Source organism: Lonchura striata, chromosome 6 (genome assembly GCF_046129695.1).
Source record: "Lonchura striata isolate bLonStr1 chromosome 6, bLonStr1.mat, whole genome shotgun sequence".
Lineage (NCBI taxonomy): Eukaryota > Metazoa > Chordata > Aves > Passeriformes > Estrildidae > Lonchura > Lonchura striata.
In genome coordinates this window covers 18932826-18952427 of record NC_134608.1, presented here as the reverse complement: position 1 = coordinate 18952427, position 19602 = coordinate 18932826, and the positions used below count along the sequence as shown (strand labels likewise).

At 41.8% G+C, this 19602-nt stretch overlaps 1 protein-coding gene across 10 annotated transcripts in view; it reads left to right on the top strand.

Annotated features, from left to right (window-relative positions):
• Positions 1-19602, top strand: part of FLRT2 (fibronectin leucine rich transmembrane protein 2) — a 160788-nt gene that overhangs the window by 92020 nt on the left and 49166 nt on the right. Inside the window, exons 1-2 of one of the 10 annotated variants that reach the window (XM_077784004.1) lie at positions 42-140; positions 897-1814. The gene's annotated coding sequence lies outside the window, so the exon portion shown is untranslated. Of the gene's footprint in view, positions 1-41; positions 167-301; positions 470-492; positions 791-896; positions 1815-2206; positions 2228-4037; positions 4713-4823; positions 4950-5153; positions 5410-5433; positions 5547-19602 lie in introns of those variants that run through there. The other 9 variants (XM_077784002.1, XM_077784005.1, XM_077784003.1 and 6 more) reach the window with 9 other exon arrangements.

Below are 19602 nucleotides of genomic sequence, written 5' to 3'. Positions count from 1 at the left end.
CGCGGGACGTGCAGCCCGCCGCGCTCCGCGCCCGCGGAGCCCCCGCCGCGCACCTGCGGCAGCGCCGCCGCTCCCGCCCGCCGAACCGCCCGGCCGGGGCCGCTCACGGCCCCGCTCGCCGCAACTGCGCTCACACACCGGTCAGCATATGTGTGATGGCTAAAGGGTCAGTTTTGGGGCGCCGGGGGGGTGGTTGAGTGTGGCTGGGGGTTGTTCTTCAAATGAGGTTTATTTGCCCGCCGTGCTTTAAAGCGGAAATTAGAAATGTGGATGGGAGGAGAATATATTTTTTTCCTGTCTTTTTGCTTACTGTAGGATTCATCTCCTCCCTTGTCCAGCCTTATCTTACACATTTAATGAAGAAAGCACTGAAATTACCATTCATACATCTACCTGCCCCTCCATTTTTCCTACAGCGTGGCCACAGGGGATCTAAAAGGACCTCCCGGAATGCCAGCTGCAGGCAGAGGTCGTGTGTCTCCCCCTCCTTTTTTTTTTTTTTTTTTTTTTTTTGGGGGGGGGAGAGGTGGGGGCAGACAAGGGTGACAGAAATATCATAATGCACTGAAAATATAGATAAATTAATACTAGGCAACCAGTAGAGTTTGTTAATCTTGTTCCCCTGTTGTCTTGATGTTGTCTTGACATCGGGCTCTGGGCTGGTGGTACACACTTTGGAAAGCTTTCAAGCACTTCATTTCATCTTTGAATTGCACATGCTTTTCTCTCCGTTTTAAGGTTTCTTATGCTTAGGAGGAAACGTGCTCTGACATGCTGGAGTTTGGTGGTGGTAAATATTTCCTTTGAATTCAAAGTGCATGTGTGAAAAAGGCTTTTTTTCCTTTCTTTCTTTCCTGAAAGTATGTTTCTTTCACTTGCTCCTTTCTCTGTTGTAGTTAATAACCTGTAAAAGAGCTGATTCTGGAGATCTGAGTGAAATGGCACTTTTGGAATTGTACTTTTAACCACACCACGCTGGGGAAAGTGCCGAAGCTCTGTATATGTGCATATGAGAGGAATTTGTGCCATGCAGATGAGTTTGCAGACACGGTGACAGAGAGGGACCACAGGTGAGTCCCCAGCGATCTGCTTTGCCAAGAGGATTTTTCCAGCCCCTAATCACAGAAAAGCCCTCCATCTGCTCCTCAAAGTTGGCGGTTCTCATCTGTTTCAAGTGAAAATAACCAAGAATATAAAATGGCAGGCAAAAAAGAATTCCCAGGCAAGTAACCGTGTTGTCCTGCATTCCCCCCAGCCAGTATTCCCCGGTGCTGAGGTCCCGGTCCCTGGGCGAGTGAAAAGAGCTGCAAAGGGTTAAGCCGCTGACTTCCTTGCTAGGCAAAGTTTGAGGAAGAATATGTCTGAGGCTGGATACGCTGCAGCCCCGCGTTTGAAATCTGTCACACTCACTTAGGAGCGCTGCATCTCTGGTTGTCACCGGTGAATAATGATCGCACGGCGATAAGATCGCTCGGCGGCGGTGCGCCGGGGCCGCCTGGGGGAAGAGAAGACAGGAAATTGTGAGGCGTTTAGCCGCTTCAACGGGGTGTTCTTCAGTGTCATCGGTGGGTGTCAGGGTCAAATGTCCGGCTGGAGAGCAGTTTGAGAAGATAATTTCTTTCCTCCTTTCCTTGAGAGCAACCTTGGGTGTTGGCGACCATTGGCATCTATGGAAAACAGAGACCTCGGTGGTGATCCTTAAAACAGTACCATGCTGGAGCCCAGCTGTGCTGCCACTTTCTCCCCTTTCAACCTGCCGGACCCGGTGGGCTTTGGGTGACCTACCGAGAAGGAACCCACTTCCGCAGGAACAGGTAATGCCTGATTAAGTCACTTTCTGGATTGATACAATTGACCAAAACGCGTCCTAAGTATCATTCACTGATTTGAAGTATAGGCTGGTTGAGGGTCCAGGGACAGGAACAGGAATAATTCCGCCTAGTCCCTCTGAGACTGCGGAGCAAGGCAACCGCCTGCAGCCTTGCAAAAGTTTTTAACATTCCCTCTTTCCTCCCTGATTAGGGGCACAGAGGGCAGAAATACCTGTGATCGACAATGGCCAGCTCTGCCTTCTGTGCTGACGACAGGTTGCTAATATCGGGGACGTGGAAAACAGAGGGACAGGTGGATTACACGAGAGAGGGGTGTTTTTCGCCAGAAAATGCACTGACTGTCTATCAGCTTCATGAAGGAGATATAAATCATGCTCAAATAAGAACTATGAAAAGTATGTAGAGGCTAAGAAAGATAGATCTTAAAAAGTAAAAAAAATACCTAGAACATTAGCCTTTGTACTCTACAGGGCTCCTGATCCTTTCATCCCCACGGGACCAGCTGGCATCAGCGAGCAGAGTCGACTACAGAGCAGCCCCTGCTCCGAGGAGGGGGTGCAGGCTCTGACCGCGGGACTGACCCGTGTCACGCCCTCTTCTTCCCGGCCGGCTGGGACCCGCGGGGGTCCCGGGCTGCCTCCCCTCCACCCTGGCGCGTAAAGCAGGAAGAGAAGCGGGCTCTTGTCCTGAACTCCCTGCCTCTTGCTGAGTCCCCTAAGAAACACTGGCTACCTGCGCTCCCCCGTCCGTGCTCGCTCCCCACCCCCATCACTCCGCGTGGGTGAGGGCACAAGCCCTTCTCCGAGCGAGCAGGCGGCGCGGCTCGGCTCGGCGCGGCTCGGCGCTGTCCATACGCGGGGACTCTCCGAAGCCCCCTTGGAGGGCAGGAGGTGGAGGGCAGGGCGAGTGCGGGGGCAGGAGCTGCGCCGAGCACACGGGGCTGGGCTGGCCCTGGCCGGGGCTCCTCGCTATGGCTTTATTGAGCCTTTGAAGTCGTGAGTGGTTTAGCCCCCCCAAGCGAAGGGCGAAGGAGGCGCGGAGCTAATAGCGAGTGATTCAGCTTTTGAGGTACGGCTGAGCAAATAGAAGCCACTGAGCAGCCAGGGGTGAGGGGGAAGCCAACCCCGAGGCATTTCTGTTCCCTTTTCTGTTTCCTCGACACATGGCATTGATCAGCTCCCTCTTCTCCATCCCTCGTCAGCCCGTTTCTTAAAGCAACTCACAGCAAAAACTGTGCTGTGCGTTTTCTTTACTAATGTAGGAGTTTAAGGCAAATTCACTTCGCACACCCCACATCCTACCCTGACAGCTGTATCCTATCGCTCACGTGCTTCTCGGCATTAAATAGTCTTGTCTTTAAGTGGACTTTCCAGGACAAGGCAGTAGCCTACTAGGGAGCTGGGCGGCGGGGGAAGGGTTACTCCGAAACCAGCGCAGCCAGCCCGGCATGCACACACACATGCACACACACATGCACAGACACACACACACACACACACACACACACACACACACACACTCATATATACACGCACTGAATGTGTACAGGAGAAATAGAGGGGTGCGGGGGGGGGGTGGGTGGGTGTTGTTACCGCTTTAGGGCAAAAGGCGGTTTCTCCAGAGGTTTTTAAGTCTTTATTACTGATGATGAAAATCAGAACACTAGAGGAGGTCCGTCTCTTCCCCGAGGGCTGGATATTCTTTTATTCTGCGTTATATTTGTTGAATACTGGTGCTGTGTATCTAAAAGTTCGCAAGGGAGAAAGGAGAGGAAAAGAAGGGGGTGGGGGAGGCGGGCTTGTCGGCGGCTGCACATGAAATATCGCCATGTTGGTGGAGAGCACGGCTGTAATTATTGCTAGCGAGGGCATCTCCCAGAAGCGCCGCTCGGGGAGTTTTTCAGCTCACTTCCCGGCTTCCCTTCCGACACGCTCCGATAGACTCCGAGAGTGCCCGGAGCAGCGGCGCGGGCAGTCCCGCCGCGAAGGACGGCGAGACGCGCACCTTCCTCCCCGCAGCGCCGGCCCGGCGGGCTCGGCCTGAGCCAGGGCGGGGATCGGGGTCTCTGCAGCCCGCACATCCCCCGGCAGCGCCGCCCGCTTGGTTCCCTCTGCTGAAAGCGGCGAGAGGGGGAGTCCAAACAGATGAAACTCGCTAAGTTGTCCTCAGCAACCCAGGGGTTAAATGCAGCCGGGGGGGGGGGGGGGGGGGGACGACGAGGGGGACGGGGAGGGAAATAAGGAAAGAAGAAAAAGAGAAAATCTAGCCTGACTTTGCCTCTTGGAAAGCTTTAGGTTGCAGCCCTGCCTTCCAAGCATTCTTTAAACTAGAAATGTGGGAGGGACTCCAGGAGAGAGAGAGAGATGGCTATCAACTGAATTCATTACTGTAAACATCTCCCTGGGGTGTCAGGCAAGGAGGAAAAAAAGGCACGACTTACATTAGCAGGGAATAGTGAGATGTGAGGCATCACTACTGCTCAGATCATCCTGCAATCCCGGCTGGAGGCAGGCGCAGGACTTGGGGAGAGCCAGACACACGCTCACACATATACTCACATACATGTGTCCGATGCCTTCTCCGACTTACCGGGATCCTGGGTCGCTGTGCCTGCTCCTCATGTGATCCTTTCATCATTTCCAGAGGACAGAAAGAGGGAAAAAAAAAAAGGCAAACAAAAAAAAAAAAAAAAAAACCCAAAAAAAAACCAGAAAGAAAGAAACCCCAAGACCAAACGTAGCCGCGGTCTCCTCTCGTTTATTTTTTTACCGGAGGAGGAGGAACGGCGGGGGAAAGAGAGAGCGAATCGAGGAGAGAAAGCGCGTTGGGAATGCCAGAGCCGTGGGCTGCGCGCCGGAGGAGGAGGTGGCGGAGCAGGGGGTAGGACGATGCCGCCGCCTCGTAAGGGCGGAGGAAGGCGCGGGAGGCGCGGGGGTCGCTCGGAGCGGCGGCGGCCGGCGGGGAACGGGCCCGCGGGGCCGGCCGGGAGCGGCGCCGGGCGGAGGGCGGCGGCGGCCACCACCGAGGAGCGGCGGCGGCAAAGTTTTGGTGTGGGGGGCCAGAGGCGCGGAGGGGGATTACGATCGGTGCCGGCGAGGGATTCCCAGACACCGCCAGGTACAGTTGGGATTTCATTTCTTACTCTTTTCCTTTCTGGCAATTCTAGCCCCGGGCGATCTAAAGCCGCGGTGCCCTTTGCCTGCTCCCAGATGGCAAAGTTGAGGAGCCGCGACCAGGCTGTGTCACAAATACCGCCGTCGCCTCTTAGAGCCCCGTGTCCGCGGCGCCGGGCACACACGGGCAGGATTTGTGAATGGCCGGCGGCAAGTGCTAGCTGGGTCCCCGGGCTGTGTGGCGGCAGCTGAGGCTCAGCAGCGGACTCGGCGCTGGCAGCCGCGGCGAGGTCCCGGGTCCCGGTCGCGTTTGGCCGCCGAGCAGGGAGGGTGCCGAGCTGGCCCCCACCCCGAGGGGAGGGGAGAGCCGAGGACTACCCCTGCGGCAGGGGCGCCGGCGGAGCGCCGTGTGAGCGCCGCCAGCCTCCGTTTGGGAGCTGGCGCGGAGAAACGGGACCTTTGAGGTGAGCCTTGCTTGGCAGGGGTAGCCGGCTTAGCTCGGAGCTGCCGAGTGCTGAGGAATCTACGGGGAGATCGGGAGCTGCGCCCGGCAGGAGGATCCATCCGATCCCCCTCAGCAGCCTCCGGAGCGGGGCTGGCGGTGAGTGGGTGGGGGAGAGGCTGAGGGAATCGGATCAAGACTTGGGAATACAAAGGAGCCGCTCGGAGACCTGACGAGTTAGACGGGGATCTGACAAAATAAGAATAAATACTGCAGGGGGCCGTGTGCCTGGGGATGGTGTGTGCACAAAAAATAGGAGATGGCAAAAGGAAGTAAAGCAGCTGAAAAGACCTCTCTTGAATATGATAGAAAGCCCCATAAAAGATAAATAAACAATCATTAAAGTTAAGACAACAAGATTATCCACCTTCTTTTCGGAGTGGGAAGCAGTCAACAGGAGCTTTTAATTAATTTTAATGGAGGAAATCTGTTTTAAGGCTTACAATAAGCTAATAAATCCAAGGCACAAATCCGTGTAAATTCCTGCACTGTGTGTGGAAGGTACTGATTATATTTCTTCAGATACTGCCTTTTGTAATGCAGCGTTCAGCCAAATAGAAAGGGAGAGGTTCCTTACACGAGGAGCAGGAAAAGATACTAAAAGCAAGTTAGACCTCTCCCTCTCTACCTCCCTCTCCCTCTCTCATTCCTTCCCTCTCCCTCTCCCCCCACCTCTCTCTCTGAAAGTCAGGGCGTATGTTAGAGAGAGGTTTATTTACTGTAACTAACTTTGTAGTGCTTGCAGGGAAATTAAGCCAGTTTAGAGGTTGGGATTGATCAATTCTTGGGTTTAATAAACCCAACTAACCATACAAAAACCCTCAAAAATTTCCATGGACTAAATTCCTTGCTTCATTCACAGAAATGGTCTTTCTCCAAAGAAAGAACTTTATATATTTGTAGTTTAAGAAAAAGCTAATGAACTGATTTTTGATATATGTATTTTTGGAAGGAGAAAAGTTCATCCTGGCCTTTTTTTTCAAAACTCTTAAAAGGTACTGAACCTTTATCTCTATTCACCTTTCTCTCCTTTCTTCTTTGAAAGAGTCAATATATGCAATATTATCGCTGAGACATAAACTTTGCAAAATGGAAAAGATCTAAACATTGTATAATAAAAAAGACAGAGGTGATTTTAAAGTCATTATTTCTATGTGACAAAAGTGATGTCAGAATGTTAGTGTTGATCTTGTTTCTGAAAATTATGTGAGGAGAGATTTCAAGAAGTATTTCAATGGTTGTTCTGTGTGCTGATGTGGTAGTGAGGCAGTTAAGGGAGTTCAGGCCTGGAGTACTGTAGGTAAAACAAGTCAGAGCACTGTGCAAATACAGTGTCTATTAAACTACCTGTGACTAGAACAGTCATCAGTGTTTTCCAAAGTCCAAGGCTTTAGCAAGAAGTGGAGCTGGAATGCACCCAGCATACTTAAGAGCTGCTCCTCACACACACGTACACCCTATATTTTGTATAAGGTGATGTTATCTGTGTTTGGCTTGGGGAAGTCTGGATCTAATTTGAGCCACTGTTACAAGTTACATTTATATCCTCCTGGCCTGCTGGATAGCTTGATTTAGGATATAGGCATATCTCCTTTGCGCAACCCTACACCCTTCCAGTTGGAATCTGCATTACATAGGCTATGCTTTCCTTCAAGAATCAAGAATGTGCTTGCATTCAAATGCTTAAAATAGCAGTATCTAAAACGTGGGATGTCATTAGGGCTGACTTCCCTACCCTTTCCACAGCAAAGGAGGAGAGACATAGTTTTACCAAGTGAAGAAAACAAAAAGCAGTTAAAGCAGGTATAACAATCAGGCTTTTCCTGTACTTAACTTTCTATTCTAGAAGGCACACTTAAGATAATATGTTTCCAGGAAGGTGAGAGCTTTATTTCTTAATAATTTCTGTTACCTCTTTAATCTCAAAATTAGTTCATTTTTGTCTAGGATACTTTCATATAACTTTCAGGTTTTCACTAGGCAGATTCAAATCCAGTCCATTAGTGACCTCTATCTGTGAGAAGGGTGTAGTCAATGATGTATTTTTCCTTTCTCCATAGTGGATAGGAAGCACAGGCTATAAATTGTTTTAGTCCTTTATACATGCAAATCACCTAGTTTATTTTAGGTTATCAATCTTATATTCATGGCAAACAGTGTGATTTTCAATTGTTTTAAGCAGGAAAACAAAACCAAACCTCAGTTCCAAGCATGAAAGTGCTTTTATTCTGTTTCAGCTATTCCAGTGATAATATGATAAGGATTTGCAAAAATCAGAAAAACAAGAAGTAACCAGTGCTGTTGAACATTCAGTGCTAAAAGAATTGCATCTATATTTGTCTGATGTTATAATACTTACTCTAAAGCAGGCTGAACCTGTGTGAAATTTTATTGTCCCTCAGTGCTTACATAATTGAAACTTGAGAGAAACACTCAGATGATATATACTATGAGTAGAGTTTATAGTAGCAGGGTGTTTAAAAAATGTAAGAAAAAAAAAAATGCAGTGCTGTCTATATTAGGAATACATGTCAGAGATCAAGGAAAAAGGGGTCTTTATAAAACAGATGGACTCTTTTAGAGGATTATTAAACCCATCTTCCCAATCCTAATTTGTCTCTTGTTTATATCCACAACTATATTCCATATTTTAGTTAGTGATTGTAAATGGCAGTTAAGAACCTGACCAGCAAAATCTTTGAGTAGATGAATACCACTGTTTGACATTTCTCAGATTGTAGTTGATTACCTCAGCGCTTAGTAATGTGATGTTTTAAGGTGTTTCCTTCCCTCCCCTTGGGCAATTTTTTTAGGAGTCTTTCTGCAAAGCTTTTTATTTGTTTCCTCAAGAAGCCAAAATAGTTGGAACTTGCCCCAAGGTATAAAAATTGGTTCTTTTCTATTTTTTTTTTATTTTCTATTTTTTAAACAAATATTTTAATTTTTTTTCTCTTATTAAAAAAAGTAGAAAAGAATAATATGCAGTTATTTTTTTAAAAGAAGACTAATTTGACATACACTGAAGATATGAGCCTCAGTTTCCCTACAGCTATGTGTAACCCACGCGTTTCAAGTAATTGGCTTATTTTAAAGAAAAACAACCACAAAAAATCATCATTAAAATGATGGCATGTTTAATTCATTTATTTTAATCACACCAACACCTTAATCCATCGATGATACTCAGGAAAGAAGTGTTTGAAATTAAAGCTCTGCTCTATTTAACAAATTATATTCTAATCACATCAAATAATATGCCACAGGAATACTAGAATTTAATCTGATATTTTCAGCCACTGCTGAAAGGTGTTGGGACCTTCTTATACTTTTTTTTGGGGTTTTTTTTTAATTGATGGTTTTACCAGTTAACAGGTTGGTTGTTTGGTTTTTTTCTGTCTTTGATTCCTTCTTCTGATGTGGCCCCTTGAACTGTATCAAAATTAAATACTAGCAGCAACTTAAATCCATCATGCTCTATTCAGCATTCCTGAAAACTTAATGATGCAGAACAAGGTCTGTAAAGTTTCCCTTTTTAAAAGAAGCCTTGTGTTTCAACTCTACCTAGAAACAGTCTTCTGTATATTTTACTTCAAGCTATGACTGCTTTATTTGGTTTGGGTTTTTTTCATAAACATTTTCTAGCCTAGTTTAATGCAAGGATGTATTTAAAAATGCACATGACACAGAAAATTGTTTATCACTCAAAAGTGTTGTCTTTGAAACTGCTTAAGTCCTTTCAGAAAAAAACCCTCTTTTGATATGCAGGATCAGATCATTGCCAAATTTGGTCCTGCAAAGTGATGGCTTTGCTTTGGCCCCTTCCTTCCAATGGGCCCTGGTCAGTAGATTACTGTGATGGCCTGAAGTGTGTTTTTGCAAATCCTGACCCAGGCAGAGACATACTTTGAGCCACAGAATTCAGTACTTACTTTCTTTTATCATCTTTTATTTTTGAGTATATCACAGTGAAAATGTTTGAATGAAGTGACACAAGTTCTGCTCTTTGGCCAAAGTTCTTTATTGTGTCCATGTTGTCATTGGTAATCTAATTATCTTAAAAATATCATATAGATATCAAGCTATTCCTTCTTGATGACTAAATTAATATAAAGCAATTCCAAAAATTCTCTTCAGACAAAATTTTCAAGATATTTTTAATGAATGAGATCTTGTGGGAGCATTACAAACAAAAGATTTTGAAATTACATGTCTGATTTATTACACATTCATTGTCATGCACATCTGGGTTCAGGAAAACCTTCAGAGCAGGCTGAAGCTACACACCTCTTGTAGTAAATGCTGTAAACTATATGGAAGTACTACATGACCTCTGAGAGGTGAGAGCTCTGAATGAAAAGCCTCATCAGCACCTCCCAAAAACAGAAGTCAGTGTGCTGCAGTGTTACTCTCAGTTCTCAATGGCAGCTTTTGTAATTCCTTCATAAAACCAACAGGTCAAATTAAACTAAAGAGTAGAGCTTTTTCTGGCAGTGCTTCCTGTGCTGTACCACATATCTGCACTAGCAGCTCATAACCTGGCCAAGCTGTTCCATAACAGCTAGCCAAGGGACATCATCTTCAAAAGGGTTGTCTGCATGGGAAAGTGCTCCAGCAGCATGTCCTAGGAGTGCTGGGGGCCTTTGGTGATACTCATGCACAGCCTTCAATCTTCACACGGGATGCAGAGGATCAAAACATGGCCAAACTGGAGTCATAGGATCATCAGCTGCAGACCTCTATGTTCAGAGTGCAAATATTTCTTTCTCTTAAGATGTCCGGTATGTTTTTCCTACAAAGAAAAAGACAACCTTTGGAATGTCATTGGAAACTACTGCCAAAAAATATTTTATATCAATATCATACTGACAGAACAAGGAATTAATATGCAGTTTTGAAAAAGAAATGTAGGTTATATATATATGTACATGCATATATATAGTTTTTGTATGTGTTACATATATAGGTGATTGTGACTAGTCATAGAGGTCTCCCTCAGACCTTTCAAAGCATATATAATTAATATAAATTAAAAATTAAGTTTGTTGGTGAACTGCAAATCAAATTAAACAATAAGAATAAAGGTATGCTTTGCCTCCAGTGTGTTGGAAATTCCTATACTGGGTAGAAAAGCTGAGGTGCTCCCAAGAGATACTGCTCCCGACATCAACAGAAAGAGTCTGCCACAAACTTACCTGTGCTTATGAAATACAACTTTACAGCTGAAGAACTGAATTTTAAATTATTGTACTTGATTCCAGACTCAATCCTTCTCTCTTTCACTGGCAAGTTAATTTCACAGACACTCTTCTCATTATTAGGTAATTCTCATGTGAGTAATGATTTAAATACCCCAAAGTGATGTCATTTAGCTGTAATTGAAGATGATACAACCCCAACAGCATGTCTCTGATTATACTAATGTATGTATGCTTTCAGTAGGAGTTTCTTCACATATGTATAGGAAAACAAGCTATGTAGGTAAAAGTAATTTAAGTTACTAGAATTGTGTTTTTATTAGGATTGAAGCAGTATTTGTGTTTGTCACAGGCACAGAATACATATAGGCATACTTCTGTAAAAACTATCTGCAGACGAGACATCATGTGTGCATATTATTTAATGAATTATGGTTTTGGTAAGTGAGGGAGTTTTAGTGAGCCTATTTCATGCCTTAAATGCTAACTGAAACCATGTCAGGTGTCTCTAAATGAAGGTGTATGTGTTAGCCAAACCTTATAATTTCACTTGTGATCTAGGAAGTTTTTCCTAGGTGATGCTTCTTGTGTCACTGAGAGATTTGCATCCAACTAAATGTACCCTATTTAAGTCTTGTTGGGCTGGTTTCACAGGCCATCTCATTAGCTCATCTAGATTTAACCTTATTCTTATCTTTAACCACTTAGCTTTGGAGTTAGTCACAAATGTTCCAAGACTACACATTATTTCTTGAGCCATATTGGTTGATAACTTGCTCTTCAGTTTCATCATTTGTTATGTAAAAAGAAAAAAAAAACACAAACAAAAAAACCAAGCAAAACAAAATATACAAAATCCAAATATTTTTGATACCTGAATTTGTGTTATCTTAGATCCGGTGATTGTAATATATTACTGTTCTATTTGCATAATGCATCATGTTTTACAGATCCATTGCTATAAACCCTCACATTAATAATTGGAGAAGAGAAAGTGGAGTCAGAAAAGACAGGAAAGGCTAACCAACAGCTTACGCCTTCTCTCTCTAGTATGCTCATAATATTCTATTTCTTAATTTAAACTTTTTCAGTACTTCACTTTATGCTTTCAACTGCCCATTGAAAGTTTATTTCCAAATCAAAATAAGTAAACAAAGCAAATAAAATAGGCTGTTATCCAGCCTGATAAATTTGTCCTCCTTTAAAACAGATCTGGTTGTGTAAGAACAAATTTCCTCATGAGGGACTGCTAAAATTTAACAGAACATGATCACATACAGACAGTCATTCTCATCTGTATTGCTGAATCCTGTGTATCAAATTGGTATATGCCTAACAGTGATTTTTGAAATAGCTCATTCTGGCCCTCTGCCATGCTGCTCAGAGAAGAGCTGCTTCTTGAACAGTTCAACAGTAAATTGCAAAATGCATTTTGCCAGAAGTCTTTTTTTCTTTATTTGAGAAATTACTTTCACTGTTCAACAAAACTAATTTCAAAACCTTATTATTTATCAGTTGTGCAGCAGAATTACAATCTTTACTCACGGAGAGAAGTGCTTACCACTATAGCTTTGAAAATACTTAGGAAAGAAAGAAGCATAATGGACACCACTCATTCTTTTAAGAATGTGTACTTTGAATGCCACAGACAGAGACAAGTCCCTTATAATTGCCCAGAGATGCCTAAGCATCTGTGTCAAAGCATCTGACAGTAACGTTACTCTTGTTCCTTTATCCATGTTGAGACCCATAAAAATCTCCTTTTACATTTTTTTTTATTCATGTGGTAGTATGTATTTAAAATTATAAAAATGTAAATACACGCATGTGGGGACACACACACATAATATAGAAAAGAAAACCAACGAAAAATATTTTCAAGATAATTAGAGTAGCAAAAGATCATTTAACAAAATCTATTTCCTTCTGGAGCTTAGTTAGCATCTTCCTTTTTTGTTATTATACTAGGTGGTGGGGAAAACAGTGATACTGAAGAACTTTGAAATGGGAACTGTTACATGGGTTTTTCTAGTTTGGTTTTCTGCTGTAGAGCTTTCCCTCTACGGTTGACACTGAACAGTTTTCAAAATACAGTTTTCCATTCAATACAGTCTTAAGAAAAATGTTGAAATTTGATTTAACTTAATTTAAATTCTGGATACGGGGTTCTGTATCCCTTCTTGTGTGATAACCTAGAACCTTAGTTTTTAGTTATGTATAGTTCCAATAAAATGCTGTCACTGAAAACTAAATAAAGACTTAATAAACAACCAAACCACTAAAAAAAATCCAAAAGCAAAACCAAAGGACACCCAAGCCCACAATTCAGGAGCTGTGGAAATCTCAATACTAACAAGATGGGTGTTTTCTGTTCCAGACTGGATAATCTTATCGGTATCTCTTTATATTTTGTACCACATACAGGTTTGTTGTCTATTATCACAGAATTCAAACACTCAGCTGTATTCTCTCATCAGCACAGTGGATCTTTATAAATCTGGAATAAATGAGATGTTAGAGTTGCTGCCAGCAGCTCTGGCAACAGAACTGTTGATCTACCCAGATTCTCTTTGCTGCAAAATGTCTTATCAGCAGATCCACACATCCTACGTGGTGTGACTGTGAATTTACAGATAAGAGGACAGAATGACTGAAAGTGGATGGATGGCATGATCATAAATAGGTCATGAGTTGCCAGCTGTGGAGTTGATCCTGAGCACCAGGAGAGGCAATTATAAATTTTAGAGCCCTTTAAAGGATAAGGAGGTCTCTAGGTAGAAGAGTTTAACTCTTCACCCTTCATTTGTCCAAAACTGAAAGTACATAAATCAGTCCACACGAGCAGAGATGACTCTGAAATTCATAACCACTCATCTCTGTGACATTGATGGAAACTCTATTGAATCAAATGCATAGATATTCTAATTATGAACCTCTGATATCCAGAACTTCCCTTAGGCCATCAATATCTCCTGTGCAATCATATTTTACAAGCTGCTGAATGATTGTCTGGTTATGCATGTGCTGACCCAGAGAATACATCCTCTAGTATAGCCAACCAGCTGCAGAAAGATGATCCTTTTTGAGCTCTAGGAGAATAAACACTTTTAAATTTCAGATAACATCAGTGTCAGTTCACAGGCTGTTTAAGTCTTGTGAAGAAATACTTGGCAATCTTGGGAAGGGGTGTTTAAATATAGTGCTGTATATTGTCTTGTGTTGATTGATAGCCAATGCTTGTCGAAAGACATTCTTTTTAACTCTTTCACTGCAATGCTAAAAGGTATCTCCTGTTTAATACAATAGGAAATAAAAAAAGACCTGGAGCCTTGCTATGATATTTTCCTTCCCACGGTTTGGGGTACTTTTATCGATGTGTGTTTGTATTCTGGTAGCAGCATACTACTCTCCTATTTGTCTCTTCCACTGTCTTTTTTTTTTTTTTAAATACATGCAGCAGCATAGGCTGAATCAGAATTTTTAGTTAGCTCTTCAGATAAGAAGGATCTTTGTTTTAAGCTGGAGTTCATCCTCTTATGTCTGTCATGTCAGGTGCTTTGAGGGCAAGTATCCTAAAGATACGATCAAAACTAATAATAATGATCATGGAAGCTTTTATTTTCATTTAAATAATTCTCATATCATTTTTGAAAGGCAAGTCTTGAAGCATTGTGCCAAGGGAAGATAAAAGCTGGAAAGGGAAAGTAACTAGAAAATAACTGAAAAGCAGGATGGAAGTGAGTAATCAATATTGTCCAGACCAAAGGAAGTCCAGAGATACACAAGTTTATGTGCAACAGAAAATCAGAATGGCCTAGTTATCACACTTTTAACAACCTAAGCCAATATTTGTCTGTGAAGAAAAGGAGTGCCATGAGAGGGAGAAGTAGGACAGTGCACCTTCTAGGACAAGCTAAGACGGGACAAAAGAATCTGTTGCATTCCCCTAATTGTTTCTGTAGTGAGCATAGCACATTTGAATTGTCCCACAGTTAATGTTCTCTCAGAGTGTGTTACCTCTAGAAAAGAAGCCTTGCTGGTTTTGTGAGTCTGTTGTTATTTAACCTATTCCCTATTAATATTATTCTATTTTGTCATTTTTGTGTCTTTAGAAACTATGCATTTTAACCATAAGAAAAAACAGGCACAGGGTAAAGATCGGATGGATAAAGAAATTAGTGGGAAACTAGTCCTAAATTTTCCTGCCAGGAATGGGTTTAGTCACAGAAAGTGTGTTTACATGGATAAATCAAAGATGAATAATTAATATTATATGTCATTTAAAGTATATAATATAAGTCCTGGAAGCTTTTATTGTTGGACATCCCATCTGAAAGAGATTAGTGATCCCTTATGTGGCAAAAAAAAGACTGAATTAGGGGAGCAATGGGGACAGTGCCAAGGGAGCAAATGACAGCAAAGTGGGTCTTTTTTTACTGTTGTTTATGAGAAACCAGATGAAGAAAATGCTCACTGTGCACTGTAACATTCAGAATTGTGATGTTTTCTCTGCATCATCAGTGCATTCATGCTGTCCTGTTGATTAAATCACTGTCTAGGTCAAACATTGATCAAACTCTATACTGTGGTCTGCAGTGTGCTTTTGCCTCTTGCAGCTGAACGCAGGGCAGAATTCAGCATGGATTCTGCAGCCAGGGGACAAGGAGTGGTACAGACTGAGGACTAAACCAGCAATGGCTGCAGAAACTCCCTGTGCATGTACATATAGGAGGGTTGGCATTTCTCTTCCCCCAGGCACCACAAATGCCCACAATCAGCATCAGCACCAAGTATGAGCCCTTATTATGAAAGAAGGAGATAATTCATGGTGAAGGCTATACTAAAGATATATGTCCTTGCTTTGTTAGGGAGGGTGTGCAATTTTTTTTTTAATGTGTCAGCCTTCTCCATGAGTGTTGTGGTAGCAATAATATTTGGAAAAACATGTAATTCTAGTTATTTGCTTGTTTATTATCTTGGAAAAATTCCAGTAAAGAATCTGACTAGAATTCAGTTACTGTAACTGTAAAAGAGAAAAAGAAAGCTCAGTGGAAAAATGGCACCGTATGAGTTAACATGTTAGTCCTTCATTCTTTCAGATCAAGCTTCCTGTGAGTAATAAAACACAAGGCAGATGAATTTGGCTGGTCTCAGTCAAGCCTCTCATGGATAGTTGCCCACATGGGAATAACTACTGCATAGATTAGCTCTGTGAATAGTTCCAGGACAGGTGTGGGACTGAACTGCTTTGGCAGAACTGTGCCAGGGAACTTGTGTGTGATGATTCGCTCAGTGGTTTCTGCCTTCCCTTTTCACAGGCACTAAAATTTAGCCAAACATGGTTTTTTAAGCAATTGATTTTAGGAAATTGGAGAAAACTCAAATTTTGTTAGATTAGCAAATATTTTATTGGACAATGCAGACAAATGAAGTAGAAGTAAAAATTAGAATACCCTTACTATGGTGAGAAATTAGTCAACATGTCATTCCTGAAAACAGAAACAGTGTTATGGTTTCTGATTCATCTTTCCTGACAGACTAAAATAAATAACAAAAAGGTTAAAAGCTTACGAGGGGAGTAAATGACACAGGGTTATTCTTGCTGAATACAAAATCTTTTTATTGCTATTTGAAATCCAGGCATAGTCTTTGGTGATCTATATGAAATGAAAGGGGGACTCAGGTAAACCCACTGCTATTAACAGAGCCTTGTTTTCCACTCCTTGTCAGAAGTGAGAAGATTTGTTAGGTAAAGAAGAAAAACCATTCTTTGACCTCCACATGCTCTTCCTCTCTTACAAAGCAGACGTGAGCCTCAGTCACACTGTACAAGTCCTCATAAAAAGCATTATCAGAAACAAACTCTACACTATTTCTCCTGACATAAAAAGGGGAAATATAAACATAAGATAGGAGGAAGAGTAAAGAACAGCATTTGACCAATGAATTTTGATGCACAAGCAGATTCAGAAAGTGGCTTGATATTAGATGTGCAGTAGCACTTGTGTAAATCAGGGCTCGACCAGTTTACAGCTGAATTTTCCTCAGCATAAAACCGAAAACTTCCCTATTGAGCTCCTCGTTAGAGCCATGACTGTAGGCCAGCCTTCCTTCTTAAATAATAAGGGGAAAGGATTGCAGTCTGGTAGCTGACACTGCTGTTTGTGCCCTGGCTTCCTCAGAATCGATAGAGGACCCTGCTCTTCAAATCTCTCACACAAAGTAAATATTTTTTTTCTTGATTTAACTGGAAATGCTTGGGCATGCAATTGCCTAAGGTCAGGTTTACAGCACTGCTCTAGTTATTTGCCACACAGTTTGGAGTTTCAGAATCATCTGTGGAGTAATTTATAGAGGCATCTATTTTATATTGCAGTTATGATCCTTATATCTGTCTCATAGCAATTGCTCTGCCCATTGTGACTGACATGTTTTCCATGACATTTTTCATGCATTCCACCATTGCTATAACTAATGTAGCTTGATTTTCACAGGTATGTGACCATTTTGGTCATGTAATATGGCTCTAAAAAATTTATCAACCCAACTGTCATCTCCTTGTGCTAGAGAACTACAGACATAATGGCTTTATCAATTCAACAGTGTACTTTTGCCACTTGCAGTAAATTTCAAACATATCAGTTTTAATTAATTAAATAATTTATCCTGCTGTAGGAGCTCTATTGCAGGAGTAAGGAGAATAATGACAGAGGTCCTCTATCAATTTGCCATTTTTAAGTTTCAGTTAAGCTTATAATTCTGCATATTGTGATGGTGGTGTTGTCTAAGAAAGATAAGAACAGCATGAGACAACTGCTGTAATGTTACTGGAGAAAATTCAGCATTGCTGTGTTGCAGTGAATATTTATCTCCAGATTTTACAGTAAGACTTTGCTAGCTGGTAACCAGTGATGTTTTTTCATTCAGGATTTAGTGGCCCTTTTCCAGTACAAATTTCAGTAGCACCCCAGAGGCTGTTAATGGCTAATAATAAATGTGTCCTTTCATTAGTCATTGTTTCCTTTATAGAAACTAGTACAATGTTTTGCAACTAGATATAAAACAAAGTGAATAATAACGAGCCTCGCTGCATTCTGTTCTATGTGATCTTATTCTGCTCATTGTATTAAGCTAATGCCAATATGTAAAACTTCAATGAAATCTGCCATTACAAAAGTGTTCTGCAATGTTCAATAATATTACATATCTTTATATAATGCAGAGAATTATAAATACGCAACATGAGACCTGGTCAGTCAGAATTGAAAATCTTTAAATTCCCTTCTGATCATGAAATTCAGGGCAGTGGTTTGTACAGACAATAATTTATGGGTGCATTGATCATGTTTATAACATCACTGACTTGATACACATGCACAATCTAGATAAGTAATTCGCAAAATGACGTCAATTGTGCTGCATATTCCAACTGCAAATAACAATGTGGCAAAAATTACTCCCAATGGACTGTTCTTCTAGAAATGTTATATACAGCATTTCTCCCTCATCCCTGCTCTCTTGCTCTCTCTCTCTCCATCACTTTGTCCTTCTATTGTAACCTCTAATGCTTAAAGCCCCAGACATGCTGAAACCTAGGTCTGCCCAGCAAGATTAAAGGGTTGTGTTTTCATGGTACTATGATTCCATCTATTTTAACATCTCCTATCAGAGAGGAAGGATTCCACAGGTTCACTAATAGATATCAGTACAAAGCTGTCATTTCAGGCTGTGGAAATATGAGATTAGAGCTGGTCTGACAAGAAACAAATCTCCTCTTCCTTTCTCTCAGGTAATTACACAGGTTGAATTCATGATCCCAGTGTATTTCTTGCTTTTCAGGCAATTCCCAGGAGGAAGATTGTCCTTGTTATAAATAAGTACCCATATTCTATAATTGCTGGCAGTCATTTGGAGAAGTTTTCCCTTATATGCATTGCTATGCTGAAATTAAAAAATGTGAAATAAATAACACCATATCTAATATTACTGCTCTTAAATAGAGAGGGATCTTACTGATTATTTTTCACTCTGTAAGTCTTCTCATGATGTATCATTGCCAATAAGGGAAAAGGAATTGTAAAACCTGAAATAGCAAAAACTAAAGTGTAACTTGTCACACTTTCACTACAGATATTTCTCCAGATTAAATATAGGTTCATTCTTCTAAAATCTGGAATTACCTCACATCTACATAAATGTAAATAAAGATACTTACTCCTTGTTTCAGGTCTTAACCTATAGGATAAAGCAGGAAGAAGATGAACATCCTTGTATCAGACAGTGACACGAAAAAACATATTTGGAACTGTAAATAATCAGAAAAACAGTGCATGTGCAGGGCTGAAATGCCTGAAGTAAAGTGGAGAGTGCTCGTGGTTTATGAATCAATGTATAGATGTCAGTACATAGACAAATCAGATAGGCAACTACAGTCACCTGCCTATTGTGCATGCTACCTATATCCATAGTAGTTTAAAAAGCAATTGCAAAAATCCACAACACTTTCGAAAACAGAAAACAGAACCAAAAGCACTATATTGAGTCCAAAAGGGCATGTCCAAAAATCAATTTGTAAAAGTGTGTTAGATTGTCATTAAAAACACTAAGTAATAGGGAAATGTAAAAGAATCCTCTGGTTTTTAATATAAACTAAAAAAAAATGGCATTCCACAAATAGCAAAATTTTCACACAGTTTGAACAGAGCTTCTTGATTTATTTTGATGATTAGTATGTCATCCAGTAGAGAAACTCATATATGTGCTTAGTGTATCTTTTGCCATTTTGTTATGTGAAGGATCTGGGAGAATAATAAAAACAAACCCAGCAAAACAATTGTCTGCTTCCAGCCCAAGTACAAGCATTAAAAATACCACTAAAATCAGATGATTCCTAATGAAGCTGCAGCTTCAAAATGTCTGATTTTTCTATATAAATAAGTGAATTTGGAGTAAATAGGTGA